Below are 14,588 nucleotides of genomic sequence, written 5' to 3'. Positions count from 1 at the left end.
ATGTTCAATTTTTTCTTGAACCAGTTGGATGTTGAAGACAAAAGACTTATGTCATATTAGATTGTTATTTTAGAGTTGAAGACTGGTATAATAACTCATATTGCCCAAGTATTTGTTGTCCATTTACGGTCTGTATGTGTACCATCTACTATAACATTACAATTTAAATATTATGTAAAAATATAATATATATATATATATATATATATATATATATAATTATTATAAAACAATAATAATATATATAATTTTCTATTAAAATATATTTATATATAATAAAATAAAACTATATAAAATAACATGTTAATCGGTTGAGTCTATAATTAGATTCTATCTCCTTAAGATATATTCGCCCCGCTATAGTACTGACGGACTCAGTGGCATCTATCTCTTATGATACAACGACCTTTCTTTCTTCGGTAGCAGCACTGCAAACTGGAGAAATGGGCTAACAGGCTTGGAGAAGTACTCTCTCTGAACCAGACTCGAATTAACACACTAACACTATATATATGTATGCAGCAGAAGAGAGAGAGAGAGAGGAAAAATTCATAAATTTGTAAAATGATTCTGAATTGGTGTGATTTTCCAAATGATCTAGGGGGATATTTATAGGCTACTAGGTGCCTTTTCGTAATGGACGTGATGGTTCAGTGGCACTGGTTCACAATAGGTGCAATGGCTCACACCAGTTGTAACCCTTGGATGCACTGGTTCGGAATAGACACAACCATTAATGAGGCCCACTAGATTAATTCCAGCCCAAAAAACCAAGGCCTAATTTGTGAAGCGCACTAGAGTAATTCCAGCCCAAAATAAAGTTAAACCAAACACAAGGCCCTATCCAAAAATTGCGTTTAATAAAAAATTAATCGGATTTTACAATTAAGCCCAATCCTAAATGGTTTGGACCCGCCCCCCCCCCCCCCCCCCCCCCCCAAAAAAAAACTTGGGTTCCCTTAGGCCAAACCCAAATTCCAGACTTGACTTATTTAAACTCCAATTGGTTTCATTATATTTTCAATGTGGGACAAGCACTTCCTATATTTTGCATACTCATTTAAGCTTATCAAAAACCTTACTTTGAAGCTAATTTCTCATTCACTTGGAAACGGATTTGAGAAAGTAAATATACCACATTTGTCTATAGATCCGCAAGAAATTTTTAGTGTGATCTACTCAAAATTTCGCCCAAAGTTTATGTTTTGTATGCTTTGTTTCTAACAATCCCCGACATGAATGGAAATTGGCGTCAATTGCAAATGCTGAAAATGCAAACATTGGAGAGAGTACTATTAGAAAGTTCCTGCTTCAGGATAGGTAGCTTTTGGCCTTGAACCTTCCCTAGTGTATTACTATCAGATTTACTGGCTAACTAGTGAACATGATGTCTTAAACTGTTCAGCCATTGATGTAAACTGATGAGTGCTCAAATGTGACGCATTTTAGCATCTAAGCTAGGGTATTTTAGTCTATTCATCTATCTTACTTTTATGTCTTAAGTACTTATTTTTGTTATTGCCTATTTTAGGTTAATAAAGTTTAAACAGGCTAACAAGAGCCATTTAGCCCAATTTTGGAGCTAAAGAGCAAAGTATAAAGAAGCCAAGAAAATTGCACAGGAGGAACTTCGATCGATCGAAGGGAATCCTGATCGATTGAAGTCAGTTACAATCAATCGAAATGAGGCGGTGCCAGCTCAGCAAAGTGGATAAGGTCCAGAAGATATTTTTGATGCCACGTTATCTTTAATCGATCGAAGTCAAGTGTTTGATCGATCGAAATGCTTCGATTAATCAAAGTGCCTGCTGGCAGTATGCTGTTTAATTTTCGAGCACACCGAACTTCACCTAATTTGTGTAGTTGCGAATTTCCTCCAATCATAGGCTGTCTTTCTAACTTGGTACCTACTCAAAAAGGCTTATAATGAATTAATTGAACATTATCTTGTATCATTCATGGATATAGATATTTTATCAATATAGAAATAGTTTTCTCTCTAGAACTAGGGGTTTTGGGAAGAAAAACAAGGATGAAGATGATGATGCCAACCTCCAAGCTAACCCTTGAGGGTTCGATGACCACTACAATGAGTGGCTAAATCCTTCACTTGGGGCTAGAGATAACCCCTAAGTTTACTTCCTAGACCTAGTCTTTTGTACATTTTTGGGGATTTTAGTTGTAATAAATGTTTTGACCTTGAATTAATATAGATCTTGTGATTTCTATTTGATTTGTATGGATTAATGCTTTCACTTGACCATTTAGTTATATCCATATGTCTATGTATGCTAGAATGAATGTTCAAGTGTTTTTCTCTAGATTTAATGAAATTAATGCATGTCTATGTGTATTAATGTTGTTAATCTAGTGATGGTTAAAGCATAGTACTTAATTGAATACTCTTGTAATTTATTTGATGGTTCACACTTGTCTCTTGATGGATTGTGTCACACCCTTAGTTTAATTAGTTTAATTTACATGTCACTAGCCTAGATGTAGTGTAATTGCTTTAATTTTTTAGATAGGTGGACAATCCATTCTTGTTGCTTGATGTTCCACACTCATGAGTACAAATAGTACATTTCTCTATATTATTGTGCGTGTGCTAATTGTGGTTTAATTGAATGGGTTATGGTCTCATTTGATAGGTTGTGATATTCACTAGATTGACTAGACAATCTATGCTTATTTCCCATCCATACTTAGTTTTAAATTAGTAACACACACACACATACAAACACAAACACATTTTTCAACTTAAATTTCCTCATTAATTACAATTGCTAGTGTTTGGAAAAGTGAAGCTTAGTGGTAAACTCTAAGCCCCAAGACCTTTTCTAATTTATTCTCCCTCTAATTTCTAGATTGTTAATTACATTGTTTTAATTGAACAAATAGCTTAATTAAATCAAACCATTTGTTAATCATTCGACTTACTAATACAACAATTTATTCCAAAACACGCTTCCTTTCCCTTTGGATGATCTATACTCACTCTTGTTATGTTTTAGTTAGAAGTGGTAGTGGCATTATATAGATTTAAACTTAGCCACACTTTATCACACTTTTGGGTGCACACGACTTCTCACACCAAGTTTTAGCGTCGTTTTCGGGGATAAGCAACGCCGTATTTTGAAACAATTAAGAATTAGTACTCTTTTGATCGTGTCTTTATTTTATTTTATTTTGGTTACTTATTGTGTTTGTTCTTGATTGGCTAGATGCATTGAGCCAAGAGAAGTGAAGCAAAATGATTCTAAACAAAGAAAAAACAAGCTAAGCTAAGCTAAGCAAAAGCATAAAAAGCTAAAAATAAAAAATTGCAAAGCAAAGCAAGGCAAGGAAAAAAAAAATTGAAAAACAATTTGAAGTTGCTTTAGGACCCTTTGTGATCTTTTCTAACTCTCTCTAGTTAAATCATGAGCCCGCATGAAAGTAAGTTTTTAATTTCTTAGATAGATCGTAAGCCTGCGTGGTGGCAATTTTATTTTTCTTGCATATTGTTGAAAGCATGGGAGTATGGGATCAATGTATGTAAAAGATTGTTGTTGATTGTTTTGTGTTGCGAAGGAGAAGTGCTTGATTTTATTGTTTTTGTTAATGTGTTGCTTGGGTTTTGTGTGGTCATTTTTTCCATCTTTCATCTTAGCCACTCCAATGGAAAATTTAAAGGGTAATCTTGGTTACTTAGACCTGAATTTCATAGAATATCGTCCCTTCGACCAATTTCCTCCCAGAGTTCAAGCTCCAATTCCTCCAATGATCTTTCGTGATCATTATAATTTCCATGAATACTATGCACCGACTTGTATCATGCTTCCTAATTTTGGGGCCGATCAATATGAAATTAAGCCCGAGACTATTCAAATGTGTCCACTTTTCTATGGCTTAAATGATGAGGAACCATATAAATATCTTGATGAATTTCTTGAAATATGCTCCACCGTGAAATATATGAATGTCTCGGAAGAAGTTCTTAGGTTACTTTTTTTCCCTTTCACTCTTAAAAATAAGGTGAAACATTGGTTCAACAATTTGGGGGCAAATTCAATAACTTCTTGGATACAAATGCAAAATGAATTTTTTAAAAAAATTTACCCCGTGAACTTGACCAATTCAATGAGAACTGCCATTAGAGAATTTTCTCACGGGGAGGGAAAACTTTTGCATGAGACCTGGGAAAGATTGAATGACTTGCTAAGGAAATGTCTACACCATGGCATTCCAAAATGGCAAGTGGTTCAATATTTCTATGAAAGCCTATCCAACATTCACAAGGACATAGTTGATACTTTATGTGGAGGTTCATATTTTGGGAAACATGACGATGATGTTTGGTACCTTTTTGAAAAAATGAGTGAAAACTCATTATATAAATCTTACATTTCTCGGTTGAGTCATGATTCTATTGAAAAAAGGAAAATTTTGAAAGTGTGTCAAATTGAAAGTCCGATGGATATTGTTGCTGAGGTCAAAACTCTCACTAAAAAACTTGATCAAATTTTATTGAGTAAAAAACCGGTAACTTAATCATCTCCTCTTCATAATCATCATCTTTATCATTCTTGTGAGCCTTGCATGACATGTTCAAGTGTGTTACATACTACTTTCAATTGTCCCCAAGGACATGTGCTTGATGAATACTATGAACAAGTCAATGCCATATTTGCTCACCCTCATTCAAATACTTATGTTCCGATGTGGAGTGAACATTCAAGTCCTTTTCAAGCTAAATTTTTTTTAAAATCGTTATGTTCTTCCTCATCAAAGAAATAAAGGTTCTCAAGGATTTGTTTTATCTTCTTCTTATCATCAAAGAATGAATCATTACTCTCATCCTCAAGCTTATAATTCTCAAATTTGCTCTCATCATCCTTATGCACTTTCTAGTAATTCCACATTTGAATATAAGGTTTTGGTGGCTTTAGGTAGTTTGGAAGTGAACACTAAATTGTTGCATTCTCATTCTCAATCGATATCGAAGCTTGAATCCCAAATTAGGATGATAGCTAATTCATTGAATGCGAAAGAAATTGATAAACTACCTAGCCAACCCGAAAGGAACCCAAAAGCCCAATACTTTGTGGAAGCAAACCCTACTTCGGGGTGCCCTTCCCAAGAGCAAATGTAAGCCATTACCGCTTTAACAAGTGGTAGGCAAATTGATAATAGGGAAAAACCAAGTGAAGATAGTGAACCTGTGCAACCCAAAGTTGGCACCCATCCCGTTTCCAATCCTATTCCTACTTCCTTTGATGAAAATGGCCCTAATAAGAATTCTCAATCTTTTTCATCATCTCCTCAAGTTACAAAATCTTATGAGCCAAAAGTTCCATTTTCATATGCTTTGAGAGAAACTTCGTCTTTTGGGAGGCAAGAAGGAAAAATCCAAGACATGACTATTCTGGTCAGCCCAGGGGGTACTGGTGTAAACCTATCCTGAAAAGACTCTAGCAGCACGTGATGGCATCCCATGGCTACTACTACTGTAGCGCAATCAACTGTTAGCTCTGTGCCCTCAATAGTGGCTATAAAGAACTCCTCGACATCATCGGCATCATTGCCGACATGAAGAACTAGGCTCTGGTAGAAATCCCTCATGAGCTGTGGATATGCCAAGGTAGCAAGGTGCTTAAGGAACCCTGTGAGCTGGTGAGCTCGGAGAGCCTCTACCGACCAAAAAGTATGCCAGTGGCGCTCAAAATCCTTGACTACAAAGCCAGTCTATGTCTAGATAGGACTAGACCGCCATGCAACCACTAAAGCCTCGACCGGAGTCCTCAGTACTCTTCTCCTTGATCCTCTAGCCATCGCTACAAATAATCCACTAAAATAGCCCAGAAATCAAGTTGTCTCAACCCGAAACAAAGCACTTCAAAACCTTCATCCAATCCTTCAAAAACTCCTTCAAAAGGTGTCCCAAACCTTCACAACCAACTCTCAAGTCCTTGGGATGAATTAGCCACAAAAGGCTACCCAGACATCCTCGAGCGTATTAAACGAATCGATAACCTTGGTTTTCAAACAAATTTCGTTTACCGCCTTATAAATGAAAATGTTTAGAGGTTAAAGCCAAAAAATAGGTCAAGAATCAAATTAGTAACACACCAGCTTGACAACGCTGTTGTGATAAGATTTTCCACGAAACCTGGAAAATAGGCTGCTCACCAAGCAAATCCTATCCTCAACACTTTTCTCGCAAAAAACGATTCAAATGGCGCAAATGGAAGAAAGACAAACAGCCTGTTCAGAAGAAGAAGAAGTATATCAAACGCAATACTTCAAAATCCAAAGTAGCGGCATCTGGAAAGAAGAAGAAAGGATGCAAGTGCTATATCTACGATGAAGAAGGCCACATCGCCCCCAATTGCCCAAAAAAGGGTAAAGGTACTTCCAAGATGATTAAAAGGATTGAAACAGAAAATCTTTGTGTCATCTATGGTCGTGATCTTTTTTATTCAGATAATACTCTTTAAGAAATATCCAGTGAATCAGAATCCAATGACTGTGATGAAGAAATTTTCATTCTCAATTTTACTTCTCATCCTAAAGAAGAATCCTCCAACATTTAACTAAGATATATTATTGGAGAAGTAGTCCAGTTTACGAATGAACAACTCATTCAGTTCGCTAAACTACAATAGCTGAAAAAAGAAGATCTATACAAGACTTCTAAGTTCTTACAAATCTTTTCAAAAAAGATCTTTGAGCAATTCAGTGGAAATATCTCAGTTGATTACACATCATCCAATGGTATGCCCGATTTCAACATCTTTAGCCAAGAAAAGGTTGCTAGATTAAGAACTCAATATCCTCAACCTAGATATATTCATATAGGAATGATCCAGTTCAAGATTACGTCTTTATTTTGAAAAGGAACTGATCAACCTACTTTGGTTCTTGTTATGGACAATAGACTTCATGACCCAATTGACGCTTTAATCGGAGGTGTTCAATCTAATTTAGTTAACAATGTTATTTGGTTCAAATTAACACTAAATTACTTTATTTCTATCAATGATCAAAACATAGAAAAGGTTTTGAAAGTTAAAATCAAACTCTTAAATCTTCAGATGGATCAGGACTCTCCAAGTTTAAGAATTCAATGGAAAGTTCTCTACGAACTAACCAAAGAACCTGAAACTTCTACCCTTCCGATTGACCTCAAACTGGTCACTCTTTTTGAACCTTGACCTTTCGATTTAATAATTGAACCAAAATTATTGAAATAGACAGATCTAGAGATACCAAGAAATTAGCTTTTTGAAGATATCAATACAGAAAAGAAAGTACTAATAGAGGAACCAACTGTTACCACTATTTAAGCTTCCGGTTCTAATATCTATATCACAAATATAGAGAAACCGTTACTTCAATGATCAGTCTCGGCATGACATCCTCGTGAACCAACCAGATGGGATAAACTCATCCCTCCTCGACTGTCAAATATCTAGTTTTTAGATCTACCTCCTAGAAGAAGGTTTATTGAAGCAGAAAAAGGAAAACGTCCCCTTTTAGAAAAATGTGCTCCTATCTTTCCAGGATCCAATCATTCCATAAGATTTGCAAGATTTTTTCATTTCTAACACGGAAAAGATGAAATCCTCCTTGCTCCTTCACAAGGGAAGAAAAGAAAGTATACCGACATAAATGGTATTCTCAATTTCAAAGGTTATAAACCATATAGTCTTTATGTTCTTATCGACACTAGAGCTACCACCAGCTGCTGACGATACAATGCAATACCATCTGATAAATGGAGAACAATGAAACACCCCATTGGTGTTCAAGGTATAGATGCGGAAGCACCGTATACGGTTATTCAATTTAAAGCAAAAGACATTGCTATTTGGCTTAATGATAAAAAATTCATTATTCCAAAATTACTTTACTTTCATTTATGCATGGTGATTTTATTCTAGGATGTAATTTCATTTACTCCTATCTGTCTCTACAGCTAAAAGAAAAAACAATTTCTTTAACTGCAAAAGATAATACAATTGTAAAAATCCTTATTCAGGAAATCTAGCCTCTGTATGCGACAGTAACTTTTTTCCACCCAAAAGAGAAAATGATTTTTTAGTTCTAACCAAAAAACATTGGTTATACACTATTTTAAGACAAAAATTCTCAGACAATCCTTTAAATCTCTAGAAAATGAAGCCCTCATTTTTGCAGGTTAAAGCTTAAGGATTTCAATGTCATCATCAGAGTAAAACCCATGATATATCTCAAAAAAGATATAGATGAGTTTGATGATCAACTTTCCATTGAATTCCTAAACTTAGAGAATCATGATCCATCTGAAGATTTGAGAGTTTGATTTTAACTTTCAAAACCTTTTCTATGTTTGGATCAGAGTCAGATTGATCAGAGAGAACGTTTATTTGTTCTTTTGAATCACTGTCACTTTCAGATATAGTTGTTTGATATCCGAAGTGTGTAAGGAGATCTTCATTTTGTAGAGAAGTCTCTCTAATTTGATTGATGATGTGGTTACTTTCATCAATAGATAGATTTGGATTAACATACATCTGTCGTAGACAATCTAAAAAGTCGACGACGTTAAATTCATCACGATTGTAATTCTTTGACTTTTTATCATAAATTACAAGTATATCCTCAGTCCCATAGAAAAGGTTTTTTTCCTTTATTATGGACATAGAAGTAGATTGTTTATCTACCTTTGGAGGAGGAGGATCTGGATCAGGAGGATAAAGATCAGATAACTTAGATTTCTTCAATTTTTTTAAATCGTGAATCATTTAGTTAATCTGAACTTTTAGATCCTGATTTTCAGTTTGCTTGATAAGCAGAGTTAACATATCCAACTTTTCATTTAAGGATACTATTCCTTGTTGTAAATCATCGACAAATGTTTCTAGTTGAGAGTTCGATAATTCGAGGCTATTTTGGAATTTGTTATTCCAAACATTATCCATATCAATTAAAAAATTCATTCCTGTACCAATCTGGTTTAAAATGAGCAGATCTGAAGTTTCTAAGTGTGGAATATTAGTACATTTATTTGGGTCTTTTCCTACTATAGTACATAGACAGCTTACAAACTTTTGTTGTGCCATGAAAAATAGTTAATGGTTCTTAAGACCTTTTGATTCTGTTTAGGTGCCTAAAACCGATTTCCTTAAGACAAGCTTTAAAAATCACACAGATAATAGCTTGGAATACGAAAGTATGGGCTTCAAACAGAAATCAAACACATGAGATTCTTAACAATAAACAAAGCACAATAAAAGATACTATAATTGAACTGAAATATAAAAACAAACTTACAATGATAGTCTAAGCTCGTAGTTCAAGCTCTGATACCAATTACACTACAACTGCGGAAATATAAAAACTGAGAATGTTTACAATAGAGAGAGAAAAAAACTATGAAAACTTTAGATGCCGAATGCTAAACTAAGCTTCGGTTTAAATAGAAACTAAAAAGCACTTTTTACTATTTGATGAATAGTAAAAGTACTGTTCATGAATAGTGTCAGATAAGACGGAATCTGCTTTTACTATTCATGAATAGTGTTTTGTCGGCCATTTTTCACTATTGATGAATAGTAGACACTACTTTTCACTGTTGATGAATAGTAAATGCTACTTTTCACTGTTGATGAATAGTAGATGTGACATATCTTCTTGTTGTATGCTGGATTATTGTGCAGTCGATCAATAAGGAGATACTGTCAATCTTTCATGGCATTGATGAGATTATGGAGTTCATACTCATTTAAAGGATGACTGCTGACTGGACTTTGAGCGTATTGTTCATAGGCTTTGAAACATGACCCATTGAAATTTTTTAATTAGTCATGACAATCTTTCCAAGTTGCATAGATTCCTGGTTTAAATCCAGCAAAGACTATAAAACATTTTTGTGGTTGTGATGGTGTTGGTTGAACGGGTTATTTACTCGCCTTTTTAGCGATTATGATCCAACCGTCTTTTTGAGGTTGTTTACGTCGATCGCTCATCTATGGACAAAGAAATATTGTTAGATATTTCTGTATAATTTCTACTTAAAAAATCTAAAAGAAAATTTTTAGTGCCTTTAATAATGTTCTATAGCAAAAGAATATTGGATAATAACATTATACCATTTTAACCTTCTTCCTTCTAAACAATTCTTTTATTTATGAAGAAGTCCTTTACTGCTTGGTTATCAGTACGGATAATAAAATCTTCTGGTGCAAGATAAATATGAAATTGCTTTATGGCTAATTTAATGGCCAGAAGTTCTTTTTCATAAATAATATAATTCTATTCATTTGGCTTAAACTTTCTAGAATTATAACCACAAATCAATTCTTCTTTTTGAAGCTTATTTGGAATAGGAGCTTTTTGGGCTCATATTTGGTGATTTGTGAACACAGTTTCATTCCACTTGTCTTGTGGAATAGCTTTTAAAATACATCCCCATCATAAATCTGAGGCATCGGTTTCGAGAATAAGTTTATCTCCTATTTGAGGAAAATAAACTTCAGGGATGTTCACGAGATCTCTTTTTATCTGTTGAATGATTTTCTTGTCGTCATCAGTCCATTCAAAGACTTTATCTTTTTGGAGTTTCTTTATTAAAGGAATTTCTTGTTAAGACAAACCTTTAATAAAAGAACAACCATAATTCAAGATACCGAGAAAACTTTGAAGTTGCTTTTTATCTTAAATTTCATCAAGAAAATCACAATTTTTATAATAATGTGATCCTGTAGTTTTATCCCTTTTTGGGTCAAAACTAGACCTAAGAAATCAATAGATTCTTTTTCAACTTCTATTTTGTTTGGTGATAAAATAATTCCATATTTTTGCAATTTATCAGATAGAAGTTGCAAATGTTTCTTATGATCTTCTCTTGTTTTAGAAAAGACCAAGATATCATCGATGCATATGATAACAAAATCTTTAAGATCATTAAAGATCTTACCCATCCATCTTTGATATATTTAAGGCGTAGTATTGAGACCGAATGGCATTACAGTCCACTGATAATGACCTCGTGGTGTGCTGAAAGCAGTTAGTGGCTTTGATTTTTTTCGTAATTTTATTTGCCAAAAACCTGCTTTGCAATCAAACTTGCTGAATATTGCTTCGCGAGTTTGATTAATGAGAACATCTTTTCGAGGAATAAAATATCCAGCGAAAATTAAATGTTCATTAAGCCTTTTATAGTTGATTACTATACGGGTTTTTCCTCTTTTGACCTCACTATGGTTTCTTACCATAAAAGCGGGGCTACTATGAGTACTTTTAGTATGTTCAATGAGCTTCTTTTCTAAAAGATCTTAAAGTTGATCATCAAACTCATCTACATCTTTTTTAAGATATATCAAGGGTTTTACTCTGATGATGACATTGGAATCCTTGAGCTTTAACCTGCAAAAACGAGGGCTTCGTTTCCAGAGATTTAAAGGATTGTCTGAGAAATTTGTCTTAATATAGCGTACAACCAATGTTTTTCAGTTATAACTAAAAAATCATTTTCTCTTTTGGGTGGAGAAAAGTTACTGTCGCATATAGAGGCTAGATTTTCCTGAATAAGGATTTCTACAACTGTATTATCTTTTACAGTTAAAGAAATTGTTTTTTCTCGTAGTTGTCGCAAAGTAATTTTGGAATAAAGAATTTTTTATCATTAAGCCAAAAAGCAATGTCTTTTGCTTTAAATTGATTAACAGTATGCGGTGTTTCTGCATTTATACCTTGAACACCAATGAGGTGTTTTATTGTTCTCCATTTATTAGCTGGTATTGCTTTGCGTCGGCAGCGGCTGGTGGTAGCTCCAGTGTCTATACGAACACAAAGATTATATGGTTTATAACCTTTGAAATTGAGAATAGCATTTACGTAGGTATACTTCATTTTTTTCCCTTGTGAAAGAGCAAGGAGGATTTCATCTCTTCCGTGTTGGAAATGAAAAAATCTTGCGGATCTTACGGAATGATTGGATCCTAGAAGGATAGGAGCACCTTTTTCTAAAAGGGGACGTTTTCCTTTTTCTGCTTCAATAAACCTTTTTCTGGGTGGTAGATCTGAAAGCTGGATATTTGACAGTCGAGGGGGGAGGAGTTTATCCCATCCGGTTGATTCACGAGGATGTTGTGTCGAGACTGATCGTTGAAGTTACAGTGTAATGACCCGAACCCGGAGGTCCGAACCTTTAGCCGGGTCCTTACTCGAACCCAAGGTCATCTACGTCAAATCCATCATTTCTAGAGGTGTGACGACACTTTTAGGATCATAACTAGGCTTTCACATTGGCTTAAAACAATTCTCCAAGGGTCGAGAGTGGAGAAACAAGTGAGGAAGATCAAATCAACCCAAACAGGTGCACTTCGATCGACCAAAGTGGAGCTTCGGTCGGCCGAAGCAGACCTTCAAGAAACGGTCGACCGATACAAGAGATCTCGAGAGTGTGAAGATGGTTCGGTCGACCGAACCCCATTTCGGTCAACTGAAACAGAAGATCCCGAGAGCCAACAGTAGGTTCGGTCGACCGGTGCACCATTTCGATCTACCGAAGTGGCTTCTTCGAGCCCTGAAGCTGGAACTGACATGCTACACTTTGGAAATGAAAGGAAAACTAAGATGGGGACTTTAAAATGATCAAACGTGGGCTAAACCATAAAAAATGAGACATTCCATGATCATGAACATGAATACTATCGCATAATCAACTTACAACATCTTTTTAAGTCATTACATGAAGTTATACACAATATTACATTAATCCCATTTAGATTCAATGAAAACTAAGTTTCATTCTTAAGTTACAAAGCCTTGAATATTAACATTTGTTACATTCTCAAAACTATGGTTATACACCGAATAGCCAAAATACAAAACAACAAAATGATCTTCTAACAACTTTCAAGCCTGTGGTGGATTATCATCCGCCAATTCCTTTCTATGACCTGAAAAATGATAAGTATAATGGGGTGAGCGAATTGTTCAGTAAGTGACACTTAAGAAACGCCTCTTGTGTCCCCGGGAATCCAACCAAAGAATAGAGCAATGGGAGTGGGGATCATACTATGTCGGGATAATATAACATACTAACCATTCTCAAGTATAAGCAGGATGATGCTATGGAATGCAATGCATGCCAATGTTGCTCCCCATTTTTCAACATTCAAAACCATCACATTCAAACTGTTAATATAACCCGTCTTTTGGTGACCCCGCAGCGACGCGAGAGAAGGATTGGCTAGTGTCCCTGACCCTTGGTACCCTCGTGGCGTCATTTTGGGTCCAGCTAGCTTAACCACACTAGGGCAATCTCCCTAGTTCCCTCTAGGCTATATTAACACTCCGGCCCTTTGGTACCCCCGTGGTGACTGGGTTTTCATAAAACCAATTCATCAAAACACTTTCCCAAATTCCCCATTTTCATTTCAAAACCCATTTCTTGCCCAATGTCAATGCATAGATACGTCAATGCTATGAATTTAATTATCATTCCACAACTAGTACAAATTTTGATTAACAAGACATAATTCGCAAGGATCATCATAAAGGTCATAACATGCTTTTATACAACAAAGATCTAGCATGATAAACATTTAAAACTCAATAATTAAGCATGTTCTTCACATAGGTCATTTAACACACATGATCACAATTAACATATAAACATAACCAACGATTTTCGAGAGTCTACATAATCTAATCATGTTAAACAACAATTAAAGATAATTAACTCACTAAGGTACAAGATCTCATGAATTAAGGGCCCCTACCTCTAAAATGAGCAAAACCCTTGAAATGGGTTAAGAATTTTGAAATCCAAAGAAAGGCCCAAAGCTGAAATTGTTGGTACACACGCGTAGAGCTCGTCGTGCTCTCCGTTTTGCCTCAAACGGCACACTAAAATTCCAAAAAGTGAAGTTGGAATCAAGATTTGAAGTCTTGAAACCAAAAGAAAGGAAAAATGAAGAAGAAATGAAGGAGAGGGAGAAACTTAAGGGGAGAGAGAGTGTGGGAATGAAAATGTGGTCTCTAGACCACTTATGAGGTAGTGGTGGGTCCCACCACTAACATTTCTTTTCCCTTTTTCTTTTATTTTTATTTTACACCACATGTGAACATATAATACACCACCACACAAATACTACATAGCTCACATAATTCAAAATGTATGAAATACAAATGGAACCAACTAAAGTCCCGTACGTAAAATGTGAAAAGACGAAAATACCCTTGCACCAACAAAATTCCAGAAAAATGAAAAATGCTGAAAATTAGAACATCATAATCTCCCCAACTTAAAAGAATTTTGTCCTCGAAATCAAGCCATACCTGGGGATGGAAACAACTATAGGTACCCGGAGTGAACCTGTTGTTCAAGCTCCCAAGTACCCTCTTCGACTCCGTGGTGTCTCCAAAGAACTTTTACTAACTGGACTGTTTTACCCCTCAACACCCTCTGCCGTGTGTCAAGGATTTGCACCGGTCCCTCTTCATAAGAGACATCTTCATCTATGTCTATGTCAACCCAATCCAAAACATGAGATGGATCTGGTTTATACTTCCGTAGCATCGACACATGAAAAACATTATGAACCCTGTCCATC

The sequence above is a fragment of the Cornus florida genome, unplaced genomic scaffold (genome assembly GCF_030987335.1).
Source record: "Cornus florida cultivar Cherokee Brave unplaced genomic scaffold, ASM3098733v1 CherokeeBrave_3.0.0_Hap2_Chr04, whole genome shotgun sequence".
Lineage (NCBI taxonomy): Eukaryota > Viridiplantae > Streptophyta > Magnoliopsida > Cornales > Cornaceae > Cornus > Cornus florida.
Note: the sequence above shows the minus strand (reverse complement) of the source record.